General features: G+C 39.5%; 1 protein-coding gene across 1 annotated transcript in view; it reads left to right on the top strand.

The window, feature by feature from the left end:
* Positions 1 to 20937: 20937 nt before the first annotated feature.
* CNTN5 (contactin 5) overlaps positions 20938 to 25439 on the top strand; it is a 917150-nt gene continuing 912648 nt past the window's right edge. Inside the window, exon 1 of the mRNA XM_084894670.1 lies at positions 20938 to 21250. The gene's annotated coding sequence lies outside the window, so the exon portion shown is untranslated. The remainder of the gene's footprint in view (positions 21251 to 25439) is intronic.

The following is a 25439-nucleotide window of genomic DNA, read 5'->3' as shown; positions in this document are numbered from 1 at the left end:
ACTCATTTAAAACTGGAATTCAATAAAAAAAAATTTTGTCAGAGGTTCGTTGAAAGAGCAGAAGGTAGAGGCAGCAATTTAGAAGCTTTTGGACTTAAAAATGATTTGATTGTCATTTTAGTTTGCAGAGTATGGCTGCAGGTATAAATTAAAAGTTTCAAGAAACATCCATGAGAGGTATGCATTTTTGAGGGAACAATTTTAAAATCTAACTTTCAGTACGAACAAAGAGAATAATAAAAAATAAATTTGTAAACAGAAGTGTGAACTTAGATAAAACAAACACTGATTAAATCATTTTTCATTGTATTTATTGTTTCCTTTCTGATCTTTAGATGTAGAGTTTATACTCCTTTGTACTACTCAGTTCACTTCACAGTACATTTATATATTCATTCAAAGCTATGCCTTTTGTATTTAACTTACTTTTTTATGTAATTAAATTACATTTAATTTTATGTTATTTCCCATTTTCTTCTGGTCTGCTACCCTGAACACTTCCATTCCCCCTGTGTTCCACTTTTGGGAAGCTGAGTGTTGCTTTGTGAGCACCAGGCCTGCAGTGCCATTTCTCTGCAAATGGGCAGTGCGCATCATGGCAGCTCCTGTGTTGAGCCCCTGCCCCCTGATGGTCAGTGTGTGTCATAGTGACCAGACAGACACTTAGCATATTAGCCTTTTATATATATATATATATATATATATATATATATATATATATATAGAGAGAGAGAGAGAGAGAGAGAGAGAGAGAGAGAGAGAGAGGCATTCTCCTTGTAATGCTAACTTTTGAAGCCTCTAACTACCCATTATTATAAAGAATGATGGTGTAACTACCCTTACACAAGGGTGCGGTTTCAGTTGTTTTTTGTTTGTTTAAGTGGGATAATTTACCCATGTGTGGGATTAGTTTTGTATCAGTCAATACAGGCTGAGACACCACTATGTATGTAAATTTAGAAGATGGTTTTTAATACAGAGAATTATGTTAACAAAACCCTTCAGGGCTTGACATGTAATATCAGGAAAGACCGACGTTAGCTCTTCTATGCTCTCCTAGCTTCCATGGCATCAGGAATGGAAGGAGCTGAAAGAAACCACCACCAGTGTTCCTGGAAGACATCGCAAGGCCATTGGAAAAACTCCATATCTGCTTGGTTCCGTACCTTTGTCTTTGGCAGGCACAACAGTCCCTTTTACCTTCCAAATTACACATGACTTCTCCTTGTTGGAGAAATCTAAACAACAAATAAGATAGAAATAAAATTTGAAAAACTAGATTCCCATATTCCATCTTCTGTGATATAGGGAAGAATACATAAGAGAGTGAAGACTACAATGTATTTCCAAAACAGAATATTAGGTTTAAGCATTCATAATTTAATAAATACTATTTTATTGAAATCTACAAGTGGCTGGCCATTTTACATATTCTTGGTAAAGCCTAAAAATTACTTACCTGTGTCTTTGCCATTTACTGGAAATGAAAGCCATTCCTGCCATTCAAGGTAGATGAAAAGTAGGATATAACAATTTTATGTTTTCTCTGTTTCTCTCATTTCTTGTTATCATATCAATTCAAATGCTTGTTAGATATTGAGGCTTAGATTTCTAACGGGTCATTTATATGTATGGAATCTCTTCTATTGGTCTTCTTAATTATTTTTAATAGATGATTAAGTTTTAGATATTAATGTCTTGGCCATTTTAGATGTTATAAATATCTTCCCCCAATCACAGTTGTCTCTTAACATCAATTAACATCTACTTAATAGAAATAATTATTAATCATAAGGTTTGTAACTTTTGTGTCCTTTTAAAAAATCACTTCTCTAGCCTTTGATATAGAGTCTCCCACATTTTCTTCCATTAGCCTCTGATGCTTGCCATTTAGGAGCTTCCATTAATGTGTTACTTGATATTTTGAATTAGAATAAAATGCAAATGAAATTGGCCCCTTACTTTGCCCAGCAATAATGTGGCCATCTATTTCGTGTAACTGAATTTGTAGACATCATTAACAGCTTGTTGACAGAATTTTACTGTACTTTCTGATCTCTGCTTAACAATTTATCTAAAGTTTGTTATGACATACGCTTATTAATCTGGAAATGGATCTGCTATGCTACAAACAGATCTAGTGAGTGTACTCCTCTCAAAACGGAGGGTCCATTCTCTGCATTCTGCATGTCCTTTCCTTTCTTAGTCCACAAAAGAGGGAAAAACCCGTCAAACTTCTTTTGGCTGGGGGACAGTAACTTTATGAGGGAGGTATGAGCTAAAAATAAACTTTGCCCAAGTGGGAAGAAATAGAGATGCCCTGTCATGACTTGGTTGTACCAAGAAAACACTCCTCCACTCCCCACTCCTCCATAAATACAGAATCTTGGGGTGGGGCGAGGATCTAGTTACTGTTTAAAGTACCTGCATTCTCAGTTACACACTGGTCAACCTTTCAGAATGGCTATGACTCTAGAAATAAAATAAAAACATTACTCCAAAAAGAGTCAAAACCACAAACATGTATTGTATTCCATGGACAGACATTGAAATAACATCTTTTATTTCATATCTTGGAATTTATTATTTTGCTTTTGTAAAAAGAACAAAAATTATATTTAATCACAGCCTTTTCCCTACCTCCTGCACTCATGACAGATTTTTGTCTTGCCTGCTCAGCACATTGGCATTTGCTGTCCCCATCTTTAGTAATGAGGGGGAAGTAGAACCAGAGATAGGAGGTCTACAATGAGTCATACGGTGAAGGCAGATTTGCTGCAAGAAGAGTAATTAAGAGAATGATGGAAGGTGAAAAAAAAAAAAGGAGTATTGAAGCTAAAACAAACAGGAACATGTGTGATTGAGACTGGCAATATTTGGGAAACCAGTGCTATTGAAGGTGCCTGTTGGGTTGGGAGCTATCGGCAGATGACTGTGAAAAGGTCATGGGAGAGAACTGGAGAAAGTCAATATTAAAAATGTTTGCGTCTAAGGAGGATATTTGCTCCTTTAATGTCTTACAGAAGCTTAAATAATACAGTGCCTTTCCATATTCTAACTGAGCCTGGTGATTATTTTTCATGGCTGCTAGAATTGACATCATTAAAATGTCCATACTCCCCAAGGCAATCTACAGATTCACTGCAATCCTCATTAAAATACCAACAAGCATCTTTCACAGATCTAGTACAAATTCTCCAATAACTTATATGGAATCAAAAAGACCCCAAACAGCTACAGCAATCTGGAGAAAAAACAAAGTTAGAGAAATCACAATAACAGATATCAAGTTATATTTATGTGACCAGCAATAATATGTAATCAAAACAGCCTGGAACTGGCACAAGAATAGGCATATAGATCAATGGAACAGAACAAAGACCCCAGAAATTGACCCAAGCTATTACGTTCAATTAATATTTGACAAAGGAGGCGAGAGAGCCTACAATGGAGTTAAGACAATCTCTTTAATAAATGGTGCTGGGAAAATTGGAGAGATACATAGAAAAAAATGAAGACAGACCACCAACATACATCATACAAGAGAATAAACTCAAAATGGATAAAAAAAAACAAAACAAAACAAAACAAAACAAAACTTTAACGTAAGTCGGGAAACCATAAAAACCCCAAAAGAAACCATAGGCAGTGAAATCTCAGACATCTCTCAATGCAATATGTTTGCAGACACATCTCCTAGGGAAAAGGAAACTAAGGAGAAAATAAAACAAACGGGACTATCCTAATATATAAGAGTCAGAGGCCATCACATCCTAAATGACTGGACGAACAACTGAACACCAGTCTAGGCCCCTGCGGCCCCTACTCCTGCCGTGAGGTGGCATTGGCTGGAGAGTGGGTTGAATTGCTGAACTCTTGGTCCCTCCACCTCCCGCCTCCCACAGTCTCTGATCACAGCATGGCCAATGGGGAACCACAGCAAACAGAGCAGAAGGGCAGGACTGGTGAATGGGCAGAACTGCAACTCCTGGCCCAGGCTGGACCCACCCCCCACGGGGCGGTTAGGGGCGCCCCTAGACAATGTGGTAGGGTGCGAGTTCAATTGGGGAAAGTCAAAGAAACAGAGGGGAAGGTCTTAAGAGTCTGCGGGGTTGGGGTGGTCAGCCCGGGGTAGGTTTGGAGTGTTCTGGGGAAGGAAGAGGAAGATCCCACTGGAAAATGGCTCAGCACAGCACCTTCCTCATTGTGAACCAGGGCGGTGTCAGCCGTGGACTGAATGGGCGGTTGTTTCATGAGTTCGCCTGGGACCCACATGTCTATGGCAGCGGCAGTATTCCCAAAACGTTACTGACTGATGCCAATAGTTCCAGTGTCAAAGAACTGAAAAATCCTTCCCAACTGTTGGCCCTGGATGTTGCAACACAATGGAAAGAAACACCACTCAAGGAGGAGCTAAAAAAAAAACACACTGGAATTTGCTGAAACCGGTTTGGCTCAGTGGATAGAGCGTCGGCCTGCAGACTCAAGGGTCCCAGGTTCAATTCCGGTCAAGGGCATGTACCTTGGTTGTGGGCACATCCCCAGTAGGGGGTGTGCAAGAGGCTGCTGATGAATGATTCTCTCTCCTCAATGTTTCTAACTCTCTATCCCTCTCTCCTCCTCTCTGTAAAAAAAAAATCAATAAAATATATTAAAAACAAAACAAGAAAACCTGGAAGTTTGTGACCAGAGGACTGTGGGATGGTGGAGGATGGCTGGGCGCCCAGGGCTAGAACGTGAGCCTGTTACTGCACATGTACACAGTCAGCCTTATAGTCCACAGTCTCACCGTATTTGGACGTGCCTTCTGGAGGGAAATTGTTGCCTTGGTTTGAAGCCGAGGACAAGAGCCGCCAGTACGACCAGCTCTACGAGGAGTACACATGCACCTCCCGGGAAATGCAGAGGAAGTCCGCCGCCATCGAAGCCTTCAATGAAGCCATCAAGATCTTCCGAGAGCAGGGCCAGACTCAAGAGGAGTGCAGCCAGGAGTATCTGGAGCGCTTCTGGCGTGAGGGCGGTGAAAAGAGATGCAGAGGGTCCTGCTGAACTCAGAAGGGCTCAGGTCTCGCATCGCTGAGATCCAGGAGAGCCGCATGAAGCTGGAACAGGAGCTGCAGACAGGCCTTGGACAACCGAGGTAAGTGTATGAATAGCATGAAGCCAGACTTCATGCAGCTCAAGGTCCTTCTGGCAAATGCTAGAGCAAAAACGGTTACCACTGGAGTCTGCGTTCCTACAACGTAGGTAGCTAAAGGTTTTCTATACAAATGAATTGTTATTAGCTATTTAAATGGATATAAGCGAAGAATCCAATGTAGATGGAAATATACGAAGATGGTAACGTTTTAATTCTATCAGGCACTACTAGCTAAATCATCCTAATTTATATAAATGACATTGCCCCAAACTAGCAGTTTCTAAAAGGTGGGACCAAAGCACCCTTTCATTATGTACATAAAACAAAACTATATTCATAAAAATGCTAAAATGATATTTGCTTTTTTAAACGTTTATTCTCTCGTGTGTTGTACAGTGGAGTTTTTTCAGCAGCTACATCCCATGTGAAACTGCAATGGATTAAATACAGAAGCTGACATGAGAATGTGTCATCTGTTAAGAAAGATAGTACAATGTTTTGACAAACATAAAGCGATGCTAATCTCACTATTTCTGTTTTAAAAACGTAATTTTTCATACGATAGCTTATTTATCCTAGCATAGGGTTTTTTAAATTTTATTTCCAATTTTAAATGAATTATAAATGACTGTTTTTTAAGTTTCTCACTATAAATATCTTATATGGTAAATATCAAAAGATATAATAAACAACAACCACCAAAAATTTTTGGATCTTAAAGGGGAGAGAGAAAAAGAACACACTGCAAACAGAAATGAAGAAAGTGTGAGGCTTACAACACCCTGCTTACATGTCAGATAGACAACACTGACGCTTCCATTGAAATAAACCACAGAAGTCCACTGCCTCTGCCCTCAAAACCACATTCCTGTTCAACCCGTTGGACAAGCCTATATAATAAAAGGCTAATATGCAAATTGACCACCACCCAACACACAAGATTGCTGCCCCCATGTGGACACAAGATAGTCAGCAGGGGAGGGCAGTTGGGCAGGACCCAGGCCTGCAGGGGAGAGCAGTTGGGGGGGACCAGGCCTGGAGGGGAGCACAGTTAGGGGTGACCAGGCCTGAAGGGGAGAGCAGTTAGGGGCAAACAGGCAGGCATGGGAGCAGTTAGACATCAATCAGGCTGGCAGCAGAGTGGTTAGGGAGTGATCAGGCTGGCAGGCAGAAGCAGTTAGGGGCAATCAGGAAGGCAGGCAGGCGAGCAGTTGGGAGCCAGCAGTCTTAGCTTGTGAGAGGGATGTCTGATTGCCCGTTTAGGCCTGATTCCACCAGGATTGGGCCTAAACAGGCAGTCTGACATCCTTCGAGGGGTCCCAGATTGGAGAGGGTGCAGGCTGGGTTGAGGGACATCCCCCCTCCATGCATGAATTCCGTGCATCGGGCCTCTAGTATGAAGTATAAAAAGTAAAATAATAGACCTTTAAGATAAAAAAGTAATAATTACTACTAAATGCTCTCCATTTTTGGAGTCTTTAGGGCATAGCACCTTCATTTCACAATAGTTTCAAGAGCTTTATTAATAAAAAAAAAATTGATGAAATAAGAGAATTGATTAAAACTCTTAAAAGTTATTAATTTTAAGAGTGTGACATACAGGCCTTGTACCTATGGCAGAATAAGCATGTTTTATCTTTCAAAGACCTAAAAAACTAAATGTCATTGTGAAACCAAATTTCCCCAGTGTATACATAAGTCATGAAAAAAAGTTAATAAGCTCATCACTGTGCCAATCTGATACCAAATCAGTAAGTCTATTTAGTGCTTATAATATAGTATTACATAGATTTAATGAAGCTATCAGTGATATTTGCAGTGATTAGACTGGCATAAACAATTAGTATTTAGGATACTGTTTCTCGGTAGAAAAACACCTAATTCCACTAATTGCCTCTAGTTCTGCTTCTATTACTGCACACTTTGTACATGCTAATAATCTTATTATCAGCTGTTGCCGAGTTAATTAAAATTCATGCCTGCAAGTATAAGTCAAAATAAAAATATGTATTTCCTTAGCTTTTTATATAATAGATTATATAATAAAAATTTTTGAGACCAAATTTAAACACTCATCTCCAGAAAATGCAAGAGAATTAAAAAGTTGCATATACCAAATTAACTTATGTCAAACTCAAAGAAGTTGTAAAAATAATTTTGTATCCTGCTTATAAGATATTAGTGAATAATTATGCCAGTCCATTTGTTGGTATGGAAAAATACCTGCTATATTTTCAGGAAAAAAAAAATTCATTCATTGAGTAAATAAATGCATCCCAAAAGACAGTTTGATTTGCTTTTCTTTTTCTGAAAATAGCAAAGATATATAGTTTGTTCTGCAGGTTCCAAAATCAACTTGAAATATATTTTCCTTTTGTTGCTATTTTACTATTTCAGATTGTACTAAATCACTTCTAAGTGAATAGCACAGAAGTGGAGAGCTCTTCTGCTTCTTTTTTGTTGTTAGAGGAAATTATTTATGATAACCCTATTTTATTTCATTAAAGAGATTTGAGTTTTAAAATTGTATTATTAATAATTCACCATTAATGACAATGAGCAAATACTGGACAGTATTTTACAATTAAGAAAGTCACAGCATAGGTTAGCTTTATTCTCTTGTGTTATTGATAAAGAGAGATATTAGTTATGACTAATCCTAACTGGCTTTTATTCAAGGAGAATCACTCTAATTGGAACCAATCTAAATGAGTAAGTTTCCTATGCCTAGATTCTCTCAACTGTGAATGGCCAGTGTTAATAAAAAATGATACACATGCTGCGTTAAGGGCTCTATGTTACAGTGTGCTTTTTGTTTCAGTAACAAATGATTTTCAAAATGTGAGAGTAAAATGATACGAAGATATCCTATATAATAAAAAGCTAATATGCAAATTGTCCCCTTAGGAGTTTGACCAACCAGAAGTTTGATCACTCTCTATGACTTATGCTGACCACCAGGGGGTGGCTTGGAATGAAGGAAGGCCTTGGCTGGCAGCTGGGGGAAGACAGGCCCTGGCCCCAAGCTGGGGAAGGAAGGCCCCAGTTGGCCCTGATCACTGGCCAGGCCTAGGGACCCTACCCATACAGGCATGCATTTTGTGCACCAGGCCTCTAGTTTTATATATATATATATATATTGGGTCGGCAACTAAGTAATTGCTGATTTTTTAAAGAAAATCAAAGACAATTTTTTCATGGAACTAAATAACTTTATTCTGTAATGTATTGCCCATTTTGATCAATGACCTTTTGCCATCTTTCAGGCAGCATCATAATCCCACGTTCAAAAAACTTCTGGTTTTTATTAGCAAAAAACTGAATCAGGTACGATTTGACATCATCATCATTATTGAAATTTTTACCATTCAAGGAGTTTTGTAAAGATCGAAACAAAAAGTAATCAGATGGTGCAAGGTCAGGACTATATGGTGGATGTGGCAAAACATCCCAACCAAGCTCCATTAATTTTTGCCGAGTGACCAAAGATGTGTGTGGCCTTGCATTGTCATGATGGAATACAACACCTTTTCGATTTGTCAATTCGGGCCGCTTTTCTTCAACTGCATTGTTTAATTTCGTTAGTTGTTCAATGTAGACATCAGAATTGATCGTTCGGTTGGGTGGTAAGAGTTCAAAGTAGACAATTCCTTTGTAATCCCACCAAACTGATAACAAAACCTTCTTTTGATGAATATCAGCTTTTGATGTTGTTTGAGTTGGTTCACCTGGCCTGCTCCACGATCTTTTCCGCTTGATATTGTTGTAAACAACCCATTTTTCATCGCCAGTTATCAGTCGTTTTAAAAATGGATCATTTTCATTACATTTCTTTAGCAAATCGCAGCTGCTAATGCGTTGCGTTAACTGTGATTCTTTAATTTCGTGAGGAACCCATGTATCGAGTTTTTGAACATAGCCAAGTTGTTTTAAGTGATTTTCAATGCATGTATGTGATACATGAAGCTTCTCTGCAATCTCACGTGTTGTACTGTGACAGTCTGAATTGATTATTGCTTTGATTAGGGCGTCATCAACTTCAACTGGACGACCAGAGCGTTTTTCATCTTTGAGTGAAAAATCACCAGAACGAAATTTGGCAAACCAATTTTGACACTGCCGTTCTTTTAAGGCTTCGTCACCATAAACAGCACATAACTTTTTATGAGCTTGCGATGCGTTTTCCCTTTGCGGAAATAAAAAAGCAAAATATGACGAAAATGTTCCTTTTGATTTTCCATTTTTCAACGAACGCCAAACGAAAACTACAAAACAGATCAAAAAACTTTTTTTACTGATTAACAGCTGAATAGCCAACTATCAAATAACAAAATGTGTTTTACATTTGTACTACGTCTGCAAACCTAAAAATTCAACTGAAGCATATATGTGTGAAACCCGCAATTACTTAGCTGCCGACCCAATATATATATATATATATATATATATATATATATATATATATTCACACATACACATACATGCACACACACATATATATGTATATATACACATACATACACATACATGCACACACATATATACACATGCATACACATATACATATACATATATATACACACATACACATATACATATATACACATATACATATACATGTATATATATTCAATCTATATATGTTTTGTATATGGATTAGTCTCCAGAAACCTAATTCCTAAGATGTAATATTTTTGTTAACAACAACAACAATATGAATGACAAGATGATATATGTTTGAGAAATCTCTCTTCAGGAAAAAGAAAATATCCTTAAATTTATTAGTACTATTGACCCCAAGTTAAATTCAGCCAAATAAAGTTACTCCAAATGAAACTTTTTCAATCTTCCTTTAATGTTCTATTTCATTAAAACAGATATATTAGAATTTGGAAGATCTTTTTGTGTTATCCATTGTTTGGGGGAAATTTTCATAACTGCAACACACCTGTGTATACTCCTAAAGACAAATCAAAACTCAGTTTTGCATTCTGATATTCCTTTTCTTCTTTGAATGATGCATATATGCCTGTCCCTTTTCTTAAAATCTCACCAGTGTTGGCTTCCTTGACATCTTCTTTACAATTATCATGCTACATATTCAGTATAGCCTCTTTAGTGGCTAGCATTGGTTTGTATTTCTCTAGGACTCTAAGCTATTGTGTTCCCTAAAGTTTCATCATTGTCCCTGACCTCTTCTTATGTCATTATTTGCAATAGTACACTGATTTAGTCCATGAATTGGCTACCAACTGTAACTGCCTACTTTTAAAACAGTTATTTTTTTTAAAGTAAGCAGATAAAAATGTATGATATATGACCTCTACATATAGGTAGTCAGTGTTATTCAACACAACTTCCTGAAGTATTACACAATTGAATCTTGTCACTATCTCCAAAACTAAACTCATTTGGATCCCTAATTATAGTTTGTACAATATTTCAGTTACACCCACTAATTTTGAGCAACTAGAGTTTCCTGTTTATTATGTTCAGCATAATGGGTTCAGTGTAATATCTTGTTTACTTGTTTATATCTACCAATAAAAACTGGGAGGGTGAAGTCCATTTCTTTTATATTTTGTTCGCCTTGATCTGTCTAGATCTGCTCTCCTAGGAGCAGCCAGTGAATGCAGAGGGAATCTTCTCTGTTGCCTGCCTGCATGCCCAGTCAGTCCACAAGTTCTCCCAATTCCTCATCCTCAAGTGTCTGGAATCCACTGACCTGCCACAATCTTACTTTCCTTCTTTATGATTTATGGCTATAAATATAAACCCCCTGATTTATCTGATTCAAGCCTATTCATCTACAGAATTATCTCCTCCTGATTGAAACTTTGCAATAAATTCAAGTTCCTTAAGATATATGTCTTAAAAAAAACCAAACCAACATATATATTTTACTGATTTCCTACAAAGAGGAAAGAAGAGGGATAGAGAGTTAGAAACATCAATGAGAGAGAAATACTTATCAGCTGCCTCCTGCATGCCCCCTACTGGGGTTGTGCCTGCAACCAAGGTACATGCCCTTGACCAGAATGGAACCTGGGGCCTTTCAGTCCACAGGCCGACGCTCTATCCACTGAGCCAAACCAGTTAAGACAGTATATGTCTTTTCTTAATTGAGCTGATACCTACTCCAATATCACCTTCTCTCACCTCTCAGCATCTACGCATACATAGACATTTTCATCACCTCTGGCCATTTCTTCTACTCATTCTTCTGAGCCAATTAAAGGGCATGCCTTCGGTGAAGAACTCCCTTCAAAGCACAAGAGGTGTTCTCTCCATCTTCTTACATGCTAGGAACATCTCAATTAAAACACATTCTATAAGCTCCTTGAGAGTGGAAATGATATGCCATGGCGTATGATGCAGTGTCACATAATGGATATCACAAACATTTATTAAAGAAATGTGTGCATTAAAAATGATAATATGTATTAATTATCATATTAATCTATCATATGAAGAGACATAAATCTAACTTTAAATACACCTATCCAAGCAGCAGTAGAACAGGGAACCTCAATTTAGGAATCCTGCAAACAAAATTTATTTCAGAACTTTTTAAAAATATATATATAAGGCTAATCCAGGGGAGGGAGGGGGTTAGAGATCAACCAAAGGATTTGTATGCACGCATATAAGCATAACCAATAGATAGACACTAGAGGGGTGAGGGGATGAGGATGGATGGGGAGAGATCAATGGGGAGAAAAGGAGACCTATGTAATACGATATGTAATACTTTAAATAATAAAGAATTTAAAAATATAGATATATAAGGCCAATGAAAAATACTTAACATAAGAAAAAAATATCCTCAGGTAGGAAATAGAAGAAATAAATATTTACTTATGCTATTTTAGTTAGCTTATTCATCTACAGAAAAAACCCTAGATAGGAAATCTTAACTAATAAGGATCCTATATAATAAAAGTCTAATATGCAAATTGACTGAACGGCAGAACGACTGGTTGCCATGACGCACACTCACTGACCGCCAGTGGGCAGATGCTCAATGCAGGAACTACGGCTGGTCAGTGCCGCTCAGAGGCAGTGACGGGAGTTTCTCCCACCTCCACTGCAGGCTAGTGGTAAAGAACAAGATGTCCTGGACCACAAGAGTCCCAGAATGCAAGAAGGATTGGGCCTAAACCGGCAGGCAGATATCCCTGAGGGGTCCTGGGCTGTGAGAGGGCACAGGCTGGGCTGTGGGACACCCCCCCCCCCCCCCCCCGCCAGTGCATGAATCTCCTGCACTGGGCCTCTAGTATTATAGGTTAAGAAGGCTTTATAGTCAAGAATTAGATTTCTGTTAACATCCAAATTGCTTAGAGATTTTAATAAGAAACTGTTTTCAGTTTGTACTTTTGATTAAGAGTTGGAGACACTTATTTGGAAATTTATTTTCACAGTTTGTGAGGGTGGCCTGGAGTGGAATGTAACCTCGAATTTAATTATCTAGGGAAAGACCAGCTTAACGTACTTGGCTATTTCTCCTATATTCAGCTCTGTCCTCAGTGAGCAAGGCAGTCACCCCACTAAGAATACAAGTCCAACTGAGATATCAGAAAGAACTCCTCCTCACTTTTTAATGCCATGTTAACTTTTTTCAACATTAAAAATGTTTCCCGCTCATTCATTAAACACAAACAAAAAACTGTGAGCACAATAGGCAGTCAATTAATGAAAAATGAGTTACAAATGTGTATTACTCAATATCAAAAATATACCAAAGTCCATAATGTAGACTTTAAAATGAAAGTAAATGCATTTATCATCTCTTCAGAGAGTGTAAGGTTTGAGGCACAGGAAACTGACGACCAAGATATTTTAAAGTAAAGTTTATTCCCCAGTAATGAGCGGGACTCATTACGGAGGTAGAGAAATGAGAATTGAAGGAGTGGGGAAGGGGGGGCATGGACATGGAGGATCAGCAACACATGGCTGGTCTGGGAGTCCTTTTAAGGGGAGGAACAGGAGAGGGTTGGACCCAGGGCAGAACAGGAAGGGGTGGGCTCCAAGACACTTTGGCAGGCATTGATTGGTGGCTCAATGTCTTGGGGATGTCTCTGTGACAGATGCCAGTAATGTCATAACTCTGCCCACCAGTTGGGAGGAGGGAGGATCTTATAGAGAGAGTATGTTTTCATTTTGAAGTAACTAACACAATTTAGGGCAAATCAGGATAAAACTGTGTTTATAACAAAGCGAATGAGAGAAGTTGGAACTCTAACACAGGCCAAATGGAAACAGAGGTAGAGACAATGGAAGGGAAGGGGGAGACATGCAGCCCTGCTTTGGGTGTGCAGAAGACAGGATGGCTGTGGTGTGCTCAGCTTAAGTCCGGGGTGATCATGTGTGTCTCCTCCTTTGCCTGGAGAACACATGCAAAGGATGACCAACAGGCAAAGCTGACCTGGGAAATAGACGGTGGCCTGGAGTGGAACGTGACTAGACAAGCTCAGTCCTCCCAGGTGGTTTTCTATGAATCTAGAAATTGGGTTCTTTCTTTCCTCGTTAAAAGAGTAATTCTTTAGTCAGAAAACTGAAAAATTTCCCTATTATTCATCTGAATAATATGGAAAAAGCTCTAATTTAATAACTTTGCTAGTGAAGTTATTTTCAACTTCTAGTCAAACATGCTGTTTTAACCAATGCTAATAGCTCCTTGCACATCCATTGTGCTGATCCGCCTGGTAAAACCACCATACCCCCTACCCTGTAGGGCTTGTCACTGTTGGTTCCATTGTCCTTAGAACACCAATTGCTATCATTTTTTTCAGCAACCATTGTCTTTCTTTTCTTTTCTTTTCTTTTCTTGCTTCATATTGTTCTCCAGTGGGCCTTGATATTATTTCTTCGGCTGCTGGGTTTTTACCTGCTCCCTCATTAGCGACCATCCTTTTGCATAAGCCTGAGCCAATGTAATGCCATCTCATTCAGTCTTTTGGCTTCCCTCAGGACTATCCAACACAGACTCCTTTTTTCTCCTTACAACAAGACGGTCAGCCCTTTGTGAGCTAATAACCGATAATCAATTAATGTTTGATAGTACTGTCGCATCCTAGTGTGCTTTGGCACCTAAAGTAATTTATTTTCGTCTCATTAGGAACACTTCTTCGCCAGTTGCCACTGAAAGCGGGTTTACAATGTACAAGTCCTTCCTTTCACACTGGGTTTGTGTCTGCACTCCGATGATGTGGCCCAGGAAGTAATGAGCGGTATATGAAAGTGGTGTCATGTAGCTCTGCTAGACTGATTAATTTTGTTGCCAAATTAAGTGGGCTTGGGATCCTTACAAGAAATGTGCTATTGAAGCATAAAATACCGGTGCTGTAACTGTACTGGCATAGCTTATAAATTATATCTCAAAACTTCACAGACACAAAGCATGTTCCTACCACTGTCAGCAAGCAAAGCCACGAGAGCTATTCCAGAGGGGGGAGGAGGCCTCTTCCATTATTGAAACAGTTGCCAGTGGAGTCCTGCTCCCTTCATTGTTACCCAGCGCCAAGAGCAATGTTTAGCGGTGGGTCAGGAAGAAGGAACACAGCCCAGTTGCCATGTGCCAGGCAAAACCTGGCATGGGGACAGGACAACGACTTTAAACTTATAAATAAAGCAGATCAGATATAAATAGGATTGACGGCAAATAAATTTAAAACACCAATATGTAATCTATTCCGAACAAATAACAACTATTGCTAAACTATGTATTTTTCTTTAAAATTGTGGGGTGTATGGGTCAACTAGCATGTAGAATCAAGTTATTATCCAGGCAAAATACTACAGTGAGAGAATATATAATATTCCTTTCAAAGTATATGAAAGCAAGTTTTGCTAAAATCCCACATTTAAATTTATTTAACTCTGTGCAGTGCTTAGAGTAGTAAGTTCATAATGAATGAAACATGTCCCTGAGAATATAATACAAAAATGCCATAAACTGCCGACTAATAGGTCTAATGTGGCATTTTATCTTGTTGTGTACTTGTGCTAAAATTATTTTCCATTCATCAGATTCTCCCTATATGAGGTCTGTTCTCTGCATGTGCCAGCAACAACTTGTTTTGTGGTAATCTGATTAGTTTACTCTAATCAAAATGGGGAGTGGTTCAGTGAATGGTTAAGAACACCCAGTGGAAGCCAACTGTTGAGTTAGACCTTCATTTGGACAATTAGGGTGAAATGGAACAGTTCATATAAAGCATACCTACTTTAATGCCCAGTGCAGACTTAGCCCTCAACAAATGTTAATAGCTTTTATTTGCTTCCAACTACAAGATCACCTATTAACCATTTTGCCACTTTGTGACTTGCCGGTGTGTTTTTTAGATTTTGTATGTTAAGTTATATGTATCACTCTTCTTTATAGTTCCAGTTGCTAATTTGGGAGTTCCTCTAAATTCCCTAAAAAGAAAAGAAATATCAGAAAATCCCTAGGAAACACCTAAATGACATTCCTAATTAGAACACGTCTGCCATCTAGTGGTCACAATTGCTAACTATGGGCTTACCGGTGAGCAGAAAAGTAGATGGTGAAAACGTTCTGCTTTTGCTTCCTAATGCAGTCTCCTGGAGTGAATCTCAGACAAGCAAGTGAGGCTTCCTATGTGCACAATACTCACCCATAAAAAAGGTTTGAGCACAAAATTTCATGAGTGCGGGGCAGAATTAATTTCTGGGAAGCATATAGTCTCCTTCTAAATACCCATATAAAATACTCACACTGAAGTATAACTATGAATTAGAAAAAGAAGATTCCAAATATAAATGAAACTGGGGAGGGAGGGCTGAAACAGGAAAATGGATATGGTATTTAATAGTAAACATTTTTGAAGGAAGATTATTTTGATTTAGTGCAAAAAGTAAAGGAAATGTCAAGTTAATGGCAGGAAGGAGATGGGAAATAATCAAGATGCATCTCAGATATGGAAATCTTTGGAATCAGGAATTATCTTTGATATAAGAAGCTACTAGAGATTTTTATTTTCAGATTTAGAAGAGTGGTGTGTAAACAGGGACTCTTTGGAGATACCTGGTCATGAAAAATGAAATCCTTGATTTTGTTCTTTGTGGAAATAATTTTATATTAGTTGGTTACTATATAAATTAAAATTAGACATCTACAAAAGTAAGTGTATTAAAATTGATATGCATCCTCAGACTGAGGATATATCTGAGAAAATATGCAAGTGTTTATGCTTATCTAACAAAAGCCACTGCATGGAAATTAGTAAAGACATTTTACTTCTAGATTCATCAGATTGCAAATTTTACTCCTGTTTCCTACAATATTAGCTAAATTGCAAGTGTTTTGTTTTTTTCTTCATTTTTCCTAAGGAATAAAATTTCAGAACGACCAAGATGTCAAGAGGATCAGCATAAGGAACACTTAGCAGTGGTTCCCAACCTTGCTAATGCCGGGACCCTTTAAGACAGTTCCTCATGTTGTGGTGACCCCCAACCATAAAATCATTTTCCTTGCTACCTCCAAACTGTAATTTTGCTACAGTTATGAGTCCTAATGTAAATATATGTGTTTTCCGATGGTCTTAGGCTCTATAATAGCGGTTCTTAACCTGTGGGTTGAGACCCACAGATTGAAAACTGCTAGCAGGGTCACCTAAGACCATCGGAAAACACAGATATTTACATTAGGACTCATAACAGTAGCAAAATTACAGTTAGGAGGTAGCAACGAAAATGATTTATGGTTGGGGGTCACCACAACCTGAGGAACTGTCTTAAAGGGTCCCGGCATTAGCAAGGTTGGGAACCACTGGCTTAGAGATTAGTCATGTCTGTAGCCACTGCAAACAGAAGTGGGCACTGTGAGAACCAAAACAGTTGAATGTGAGTGCTTCTTTCATACCTCTTAAAGATTTTGGTTGCAGATGTTATCAAGACATGTAGAAGTTAGGCTATGTTCTTTAGTGTTGGTTACTGAAACAGCTGTTAAATTAATTACGTCAGTATATTTCTCCAGTCTGAACTGATTATGTTTATTTTTGCTTTCATAAAACAGCTGTGATGTAAGTACTAAAACTGATGTTCTCAGAAACACAAAATATAATTAAAATCATCATAGGTTGTCCAGTCCAAGTAAACGTTTACTTTTGGGTCTTCGTGTTTTATTTGGATTTACAGGGAATACCAGTATATATCCAGAATGCACGGTTGTTGTTTTTTTTTTTCTCCCTTAATTTTATTTTTAAGTACTTTCACATTGGCCATTCTTCTTCTTCTTCTTTTTTTTTTTTTAACCACTTCACACAGAGGATTAAAACATCAAAACAGAAAATGCAAATGTTGAAATTGGCTCCAATAAGCAAAGCAGGTGATCCAAGTAAAAACAGGCTTTACCTTGATGTGAATTACATAGTGTTCTCTGTTCCCGACATTTTATGTAAAATTTGTTGGGTTATCACAGTAGTTATGGTCTGTTAGCTAGAACCTAGAACCTTATGTGAATCAAGTAAAAGGAGAGAAAAAAAGGAGGGCATGACTTAAAAGGAAACATCTGTATCACAAATAAGACAGAAGCTTAGAGGCAACTCAACTGCTGCAGATGTGCTCCATCTGCTCACTCGCCCACTGGGGACCAGGAGATAAAGAGATTAAGACATTTACATGAAGATGCTTAGATAACAGATCAGAGAAGCAATCAGATATTAAGTTCCAGGTACTCCAACTACGGGATGAGAAAATGATCCATGAAACCACTTAATCCATTGACAAAGGATAGTTTTAATTCAGTTAAGATTCGAATGACAATTAGCTAATGTTAAAATGTCACTAACATTCTGAAATAGAGAGGAACAAGAGATCTTTTAATAATCGCCATACCTACGTTAACAGCATTGGGGTTTTTTATTGGGGGCACTGATACTCTGATGTCTTTTAAAGACAATTCTAAGTCAGGACAATATTTTCAAATCTCATTTTCACATAATACTAGAACCTTTTAGTCACCATGCATGTGGAAAGGCTTGATGGGCACTAGGATCACTTGAAGGAGTTTGTTTCTTTTTGGTAGCCATCCTTCCAGAAAATGTTTTCTGCTTCTTACTTTATGCACTGCCTTTTTCCCCCCTTCTAATTCCAGATGTCGACATGCTTATACCTGAACCCTGTGTTTATAACAGGATACAGAGGTGCACCTGATCTATAGGTCTCTCACTTTCTGAACACAACAATTAAAAAATATGCAGCACAAAAATAAACTCGGTAATATTGAAATTTCCAGAAAGATGTAGAAGTGAGAAATACTAATATTATTTATAATACATATATAGATGGTAACTTTAAATACATATAACAGTAATATAGAATATATAATTGTATATTATGAAATGGGACAGTATAAGCTATAAAAGAAATAAAAATAGTCATTCATTCCGTGTCTTTCAGAAATGTGGCCAGGTAACCTAGTCATCCCCCGATTACGACTTGAAGCTAACCCTCTAAACTTGAACTGACAGGAATAGACTTTACTATTCTTGATTAACCAGATTCAACATCTCCTTTTTCTCCCTCTAAATTATCAGATAACCTTGAAAGGAAGAACGTTATTGCCTCGTCTACTTGTTGCAAAAATATGTTCATGCTCAATACCAGTAATACTATCATTTCCTTTATAAAAAGTCAAAACATCATAAGTATTTAGATTCTTTTATTTAAAAAAGGAGCAATATTCAATCCACCTATATCATTCAAAACACACATTTCCTTGTTAGGTAAATTGTGGTAGGATACCATGAATCATGTGCTGATATAGAGTTTCTTTCTTTATACTGGTTACTATCTTAATGGTAAACTTGGGGACATCTCTGGCAAAATATAAAGGAATCTTTCTCTCTAAACCTTATTCCTGGCCTCATATCTCTTCGATTGTTTATCACTTTACCCCATGTCTTGGTTTTGACTGACCTATATTTTGTATTGACTTTTAATTAAATACGTACATGTCAATAAGCCAACTTAAGTCCTTTCTGAAATGCCAGTGAAAAGAAAATAGATGAAATAGCTGAGATGCTGACGTAAATGCCAATATTCTTAAGCCACATACTCTAAAGGTGCTCTGGGGAGTGAAGACAACCATAAGCCAGCTCACCCTCTCAGTTCCCCAGGAGGGCTGCATGTGCTCAATGATAATAAATGTTTAAAGGCAAAACGATTGCACAATAGCAAAAATCATGCTCTCAGCTCTCAGACTTTGGATCTGTGTTGTGATACAGCTGAAGAGGTTATAAAAGTCCTGGTGATTCTCTCTGAGAGCCAATAGCCTGCTGCAGGAGGGAGTGGAGCCAGTGAAAGGGAGAAAGAGCCCAGAGAAGTGGAATCTCAGCAACAATCCCTCAGTTCACACATCAAGAAAATAACCTAATTACTGGAAACCGCGTGGGGGGAAGGGAGAAAAAGGAAATAAAAAGTATGGAAGAGCAGAGAAGCATTAGGTGCGAGCACACCCATTTGTCTCTGCTGTGGAACGAGAGAGAAATCAGCCGAGATCCTGAGGGTAGCCATTAAGACTGGATGTTTGTCTAGCGTGTGGATGAATGAGAAGCAGCCAGGGAAGCAGGGAAGGGGGGGAAAGACTGATTTTAATTACTAGGAAAGCCGCATGAGAAAGCACACAGAGCTGCTGGCCAGCAGGCGCCCGGCTGCAGGCTGCGGGTCACTGGACTCTCCCTGCCAATTAGAGCAGGTCAGACCCCAAGGAGGGGGAGGATGGGATTGAGGACAGGGGTGCAGGGAGCAGAGAGCTCATCCTGGGCGCAGGGTCCGGCTGGTCACACCCGCATCGGAAGGACGGACACCACCCCCAGCGCTGCGCTCTGAGGCTTCTCCTAACGCAGACGGACAGGCAGGGAGCACGGGGTGCGGGATCTCCTGTGCACAGCGCACAGGTGCTCACCGCGTGCTCCGCGGAAACCCGGTGCCACAGGCATGTCGGATCCTTCCTATCCCAGACACTCATCCATATTCATTCCCATCAGACGAGTCAGAGAACCCGGGCAAGACCGGGAGACGGAGACGGGGAAAGTAGAGGGGTGCCCGGCGGAACAATGGCACGAAAGCTGCCACCCCTCCCTGTGGGTGGACTCACTCACTACCTGAGCTAGTGCCCCCATCACCCCGATCGCGCTAGACCGCGTCCGGGAGGGGGGCGGCCGGCCCGACGGAGCTCACTCTCCCCTCCATACAAGTGACCCCGGGGAAGAGGAGGGGCGGGCGATCCAGGGGCCATCAACCCCGCGCGCGCCCGAGCGTCCGAGCGTCCGATCCCAAAACTCGCCAAGTGTCCAAACCAAGCGCAGCGCTGCCCCGCTCCGGCCTGGGAGCGAGCAGGTTCTCCAAAGTGAGGAAGTCTCCACCCCAGAGCACACCCGAGTCCGGGCTCAGGGGCAGCCGCCCAGGGGGGGAACCGAAGGCTCTGGGTCCGAGCTCCCCCTCCCCGGGCCCTCCGCCTGGGAGACGGGAGCGGAGCGCAGGGAAGGACCGTCGCCGGGACGCGCTGAGACACCGGGAAAGCCTCCTCCTGGAAGCGGAGCCTCGGGCCGGGAGGGAGGGGACCTTTTCCACGCGGGGCGCGGGCGCGGCGCGGCGTGGGCGGGGCGGGGCGCGGGGGCCCAGCCAATCAGGGGCGCGCGGCGCGGGGCGCGCGGCCGCATTGGCGGAGCCCGCGCGAGCCCCGCGCCCCGCCCCGGCGGCTCCGCACCTGCTCCGCGGATATAACCAACCGCGGGGCGCGGGCGCGCGGGCCGCCGGCGGCAGCGGCCGAAGTGCCATCACCGCGCGGGGTGGCCCGGAGGAGGCGGTGCCCGCCGCGTCCTGTTTTTTGGGGGGAGACGCCCCCGGGGACAAGCGGGGGAGGGAGGGGCACCCCCCTGGATGGTTCAAAACTCCTCCGCAGCTGCCCTCTGCCGCGGGCTGCGGGCGGGGACCCCGGCCCCGCTGCAGCCTCTGGACCGCGCCGGCGGCCGCGGGAGGATGGGAGCCGCCGGGCAGTGAGAGCCGCCGCCGCCGCCGCCGGGAAGGACGGAGGACGGTCGGTCGGTCGGTCGGTCGGTCGGTCGGTTGGCCGGCGCCTCTTGGGTGAGTGGCGGACACGCGTTCCTGCTCTGGGTGACGGTGCACTTCGGCGCCCGGCGCTGGCGAGGCTGCCTGGCACCCTGGCTGCTTGCGGAGCCACCCTTCCCAGCCATGTGCCAGGATTTAAAAACTGGACCCTAAAGCTGCTGCTGCTGCTCCTTTTTAAACACATGCTGTGTTTTTTGTTTATTTTAATTTATTTTTTTTTCTCTCAGCAGGGATTTTAGGATAGAAAAGTTAGGGCAAGAGTGGAATGCAAGCTATGTGTGCCTCTCCCAAGGCCATCCCAAATAAGAGTCAACAGTCCCCCGAAACTAAACTGAAAAGGGGATGGAGGCTCGGATAGGGTGGGAGTTTTTCTGCAGGAAGAAGCTCGGTGTGCAGAAAAGGGGATGCCATGGTAGGTGCCGAGTGTGTGTCTGATGACAGAGCAACGTGTTTGCAGCGAGAACCGAGCTCACATAGCTGAGCATCTGGCAGGGCGGTAACTTGTTAAATTCGGCAGGATGCTCGCTCTGTAAGGGAAGTTCTGCAAAGTTCCAGAGGCGGAAACCACAGTGGCTTGAAGGATGCCGAGGTGTTTTCTAGAGGTTGTGCAGGAATGTGATAGATTGGAAAAAGGAATAAGAAAATAGGTTTAGACAGTTTGTGGAGGTTTTTTTTTTTTTTTTTTTAATTGAAAAGTGGGGCTGTTCATTTGCATATACATGGATATGGTGTAGAATGAACCGAGAAAATTATTCTGACAAACTTAAAAAAAATTTAAGTTGTTTTAACTAATTTTATTTGGGAAAATCAAGACTCCACTAAATATTTTAGAATTATTTTTAAATTTTATCAGCTTTGTAGAATGAAAAAATATTCATTGTGGTAATGTAAATTCAGGTTTGGAAGCAAAAAACTTTTTAATTGTATGTGAAATGCCTTACCTACATTCATCTACTTTTTAAAAAAAAATAATTTAAAAGGTAAAACCAGTTAGTGATGCCATGCTTATATCTTGATTCTAAATTTTAACTGTGGAAGTAAAGATATGAGAAGCGGATGTTTTATGGAGATACTATCCATAAAAAATACAGACAAATAAGTAGTGGGTTAAATTTAAAATTAGTGGAAGCATAATGGAGTATTATTGAATTGCAACAGAACTACAGCAATAAACCTAAAGAGTTCATCATTATTAACATTATGACCTTACACATAAAATAATTATTAATGATTAGGTCATTATTTTTTTTTCTAAGTGCCTGTTGTCAATTTTAAGAAACTCAGAAATGTTTATTTGTATATTTTCATACTCAAATTATTATAAATCCAATGTGGACCAGTTTGTTGAGTCTCAAAGGTATATGTTTCCTTGATTAAAATGGGGAAAACAATCTGACTATACAATAATATGTCACATAAAACAAATTAATAAAATTAAGAGATATTACAAAGACCAACTAAGTTTAGTGAAGGAAACAAAGCACAGAATTCAAAGTTAAAGTTAAAAAGAGAAAATGTGCTTTAAAAAATAAAACTGAATTTGAAAACTTAGCTGGAGTGTGGTGAGATGATATAAATACATATTTAAAAATAGAAGATCGGTACACTGTTTACAATATAAATGCCAATATGCGTTATGTAGGGCTTGGTGGAGCCTTTTCATTGTTCATATTTAAAACTTTTGAAAACTTAAATATAAAAAGAAAAACTGCTACTTTTAATGTCTGGTTGATATCATACACAACTGAATAGAAAGTTAGGCTTCTCAAAAGTTAATGAAAATAACATTACCTTGATGGATGAACTAAAAGCCAGACTGTGTCTATGCCTTTTGAGGCACATGCACATAAGGATGTATTTGGAAATGATCTGTGGAATTTGGGAATGATCACTGAGAGACCCTGTCTCCTTCGGTGAGCAGTAAGTACTTCCACTATGAGGTGGTCCTCCATTTTTCTTAATTCGGGAGATGAACCAAAATCAAACCAGGATGAACACATAGACTGTGTTTATTTAAGAGGAATTAAAAGTTAGTTGCTTGTGACTCTTCAACTGTACGTGCCCAATTAAGTTTTAAAAAATGGGTCAGGTTTGACATACATACATCTTTAAATGTCTTTTTCACTTAGCAGTTTAGAAAACCATAGCCACCTGGAGGTTAGGGCGTGGTTGTTGGCAAACTGGACTGAGGAATGAGGACCAGAGGATGGCAATAAAGGGGCGAGGGCTCTCCAGGTGAGGAGAGTAAGGGGATGCTGTGCTGGCCAAGTTATTTTGGAGTTTGTCTTATTTCTAGATAAAACAAGGCGTATGTTTTTGTGTCTTGAGGGAGGGAAACTATGAAAACTTGTTCAGATGGCTATCACAGTATAAAGATGATTTGGCTCTTAAGTTCCGTTGGCTAAAACAGTTTTATGGTAGAGTTTAGTGTCAAAAATTAATTTAGCATTTATGAGTCCAATATTTTTAAAGTGCTGGGTTTACTGAATGCCTCCTACCACACATAGTTTGATTACTCATAGTCCTTGAATTGCCTCCTCTTTCAAAATATGTTCTTGAACACTTACTAAGAGGTTGGAAATTTCACGTAATTTAAATAGGTCTCTATAATTTGCTCAAATTCTGACTTCAGGAGCTCAGATTTATTCATCTCTTTCTTACTACTGAAGATACAAACATAAGAAGAGGCGTGTATTTCAGATACGATTTTTTATTATTATTAGTGCTATAAGGTTATGCTGATATGTTACATGAACTTCTTAGCACTTTATAGCAGGAAGAGGCTGGTCGGAAGCTCAAAGCAGTAGAATCTCTGCAGAGGTCTATTTTCTGAGCACTTGTGATCAATAACTCTACATTAGAGACTGGTACATTTTAAAAAGTAATGAAGTATATAAAACTCATTAACACTTAAGCTTTAGGATTAAAAACTATTATGAACAAAGTCTCATCTCTTACCTATATATCCTTTCGATTAATGTCTCCCAGTGCACAATATTTAGAAGGGTTCTGCATAAATGGGATACTATCAGACACTTGAACAGTTTTTTGGTTAATTATTTTTATCGAAATACATAGAACACATTCAGCAGTGCTTCATTGATAAAGTTGATATGAAAGGAATTTTTAAGTGGTTTTATTATATATTTACTTTTTAAGGAAAGTAGAGTTTTACAATTAAATTTTTTAGCAGAGTATTCATTATATCCCATGAACCTGATATTTGACTGTGTATTTAACTTTATGTTTTACTTATGATAAATGTGTGATTAAGCTTAATGTAAAGCATTTTCATGCCTATAAGCCTTTGAGTTAAAACACACGTCTTTAATTTCATATGCCAGAGTACTGTATGCTGTATTTTTGACATTATAGCAGTCTTAATTATTGGCTCATAAGACTTAAAAGCCAGGCAAAATATGGAAGCTCTTCTTTTCTTTAGTACAGGGGAATGGAACTGTAGAAATTGACCATAAAGTAACTCCAAAAAAATAAATCAACTTGATCTTTTTCTGGAAATAAAAAACAAAAACAAAAAACAAAACAAAAAACAAAAAACAACACCAACCAATGAATCCATCATTTCTTTAATATAAAATAGTGTTAGATTTATTAGTCATAATAAATTTTAGAAAGAATAGTCATGTTCTTTTCTCATGTGTTTCTTAAGTTGGATCTTGTGACCACTGTCATTTTTTTTGTACATTTCCAAAACTATTTCATTGGATACATTGACAACATAGGTGAAATATTGATTCCCCCCCCCCCCGATTTTTTCAGTGGTCCCTTAAAAACCATAATGACCTAATATCCTGCCTCCGTGTGGTTACCACTTTTTATTTCATTTTTAACAAGTGAGTTGCTTTTAAAAGATTTGGCAGGACTTGCACATTTCCTACTATGCTAGTCATGGTTCCAGATATTTCCTATACTCACTTGTATACCCCCAAAAAGTTGCGACCTTAACAGAAAGCGTGGTATTAATGTATCTGTATGCACTCTCCTGCAAACACACCTTTATGGTTTGTATCTGTACCCTGACCTGCTTAAGGATTAAAGTCACTGATATAAATGTTATAGAAATTTTAAGTAATTGTATACTAGTATATATCAGGCAAGGATGGAGATGAAAGTATTTTCTCTTTTATGACCACTCACTGGAAAAGTATAATTATATACATAACATTCTATGAGGGAGTTAGGA

This window comes from Pipistrellus hanaki (assembly GCF_964339955.1).
Source record: "Pipistrellus hanaki genome assembly, chromosome: 9".
NCBI classification, from domain to species: domain Eukaryota; kingdom Metazoa; phylum Chordata; class Mammalia; order Chiroptera; family Vespertilionidae; genus Pipistrellus; species Pipistrellus hanaki.
Note: the sequence above shows the minus strand (reverse complement) of the source record. Positions and strands in the feature narration are given on the sequence as shown.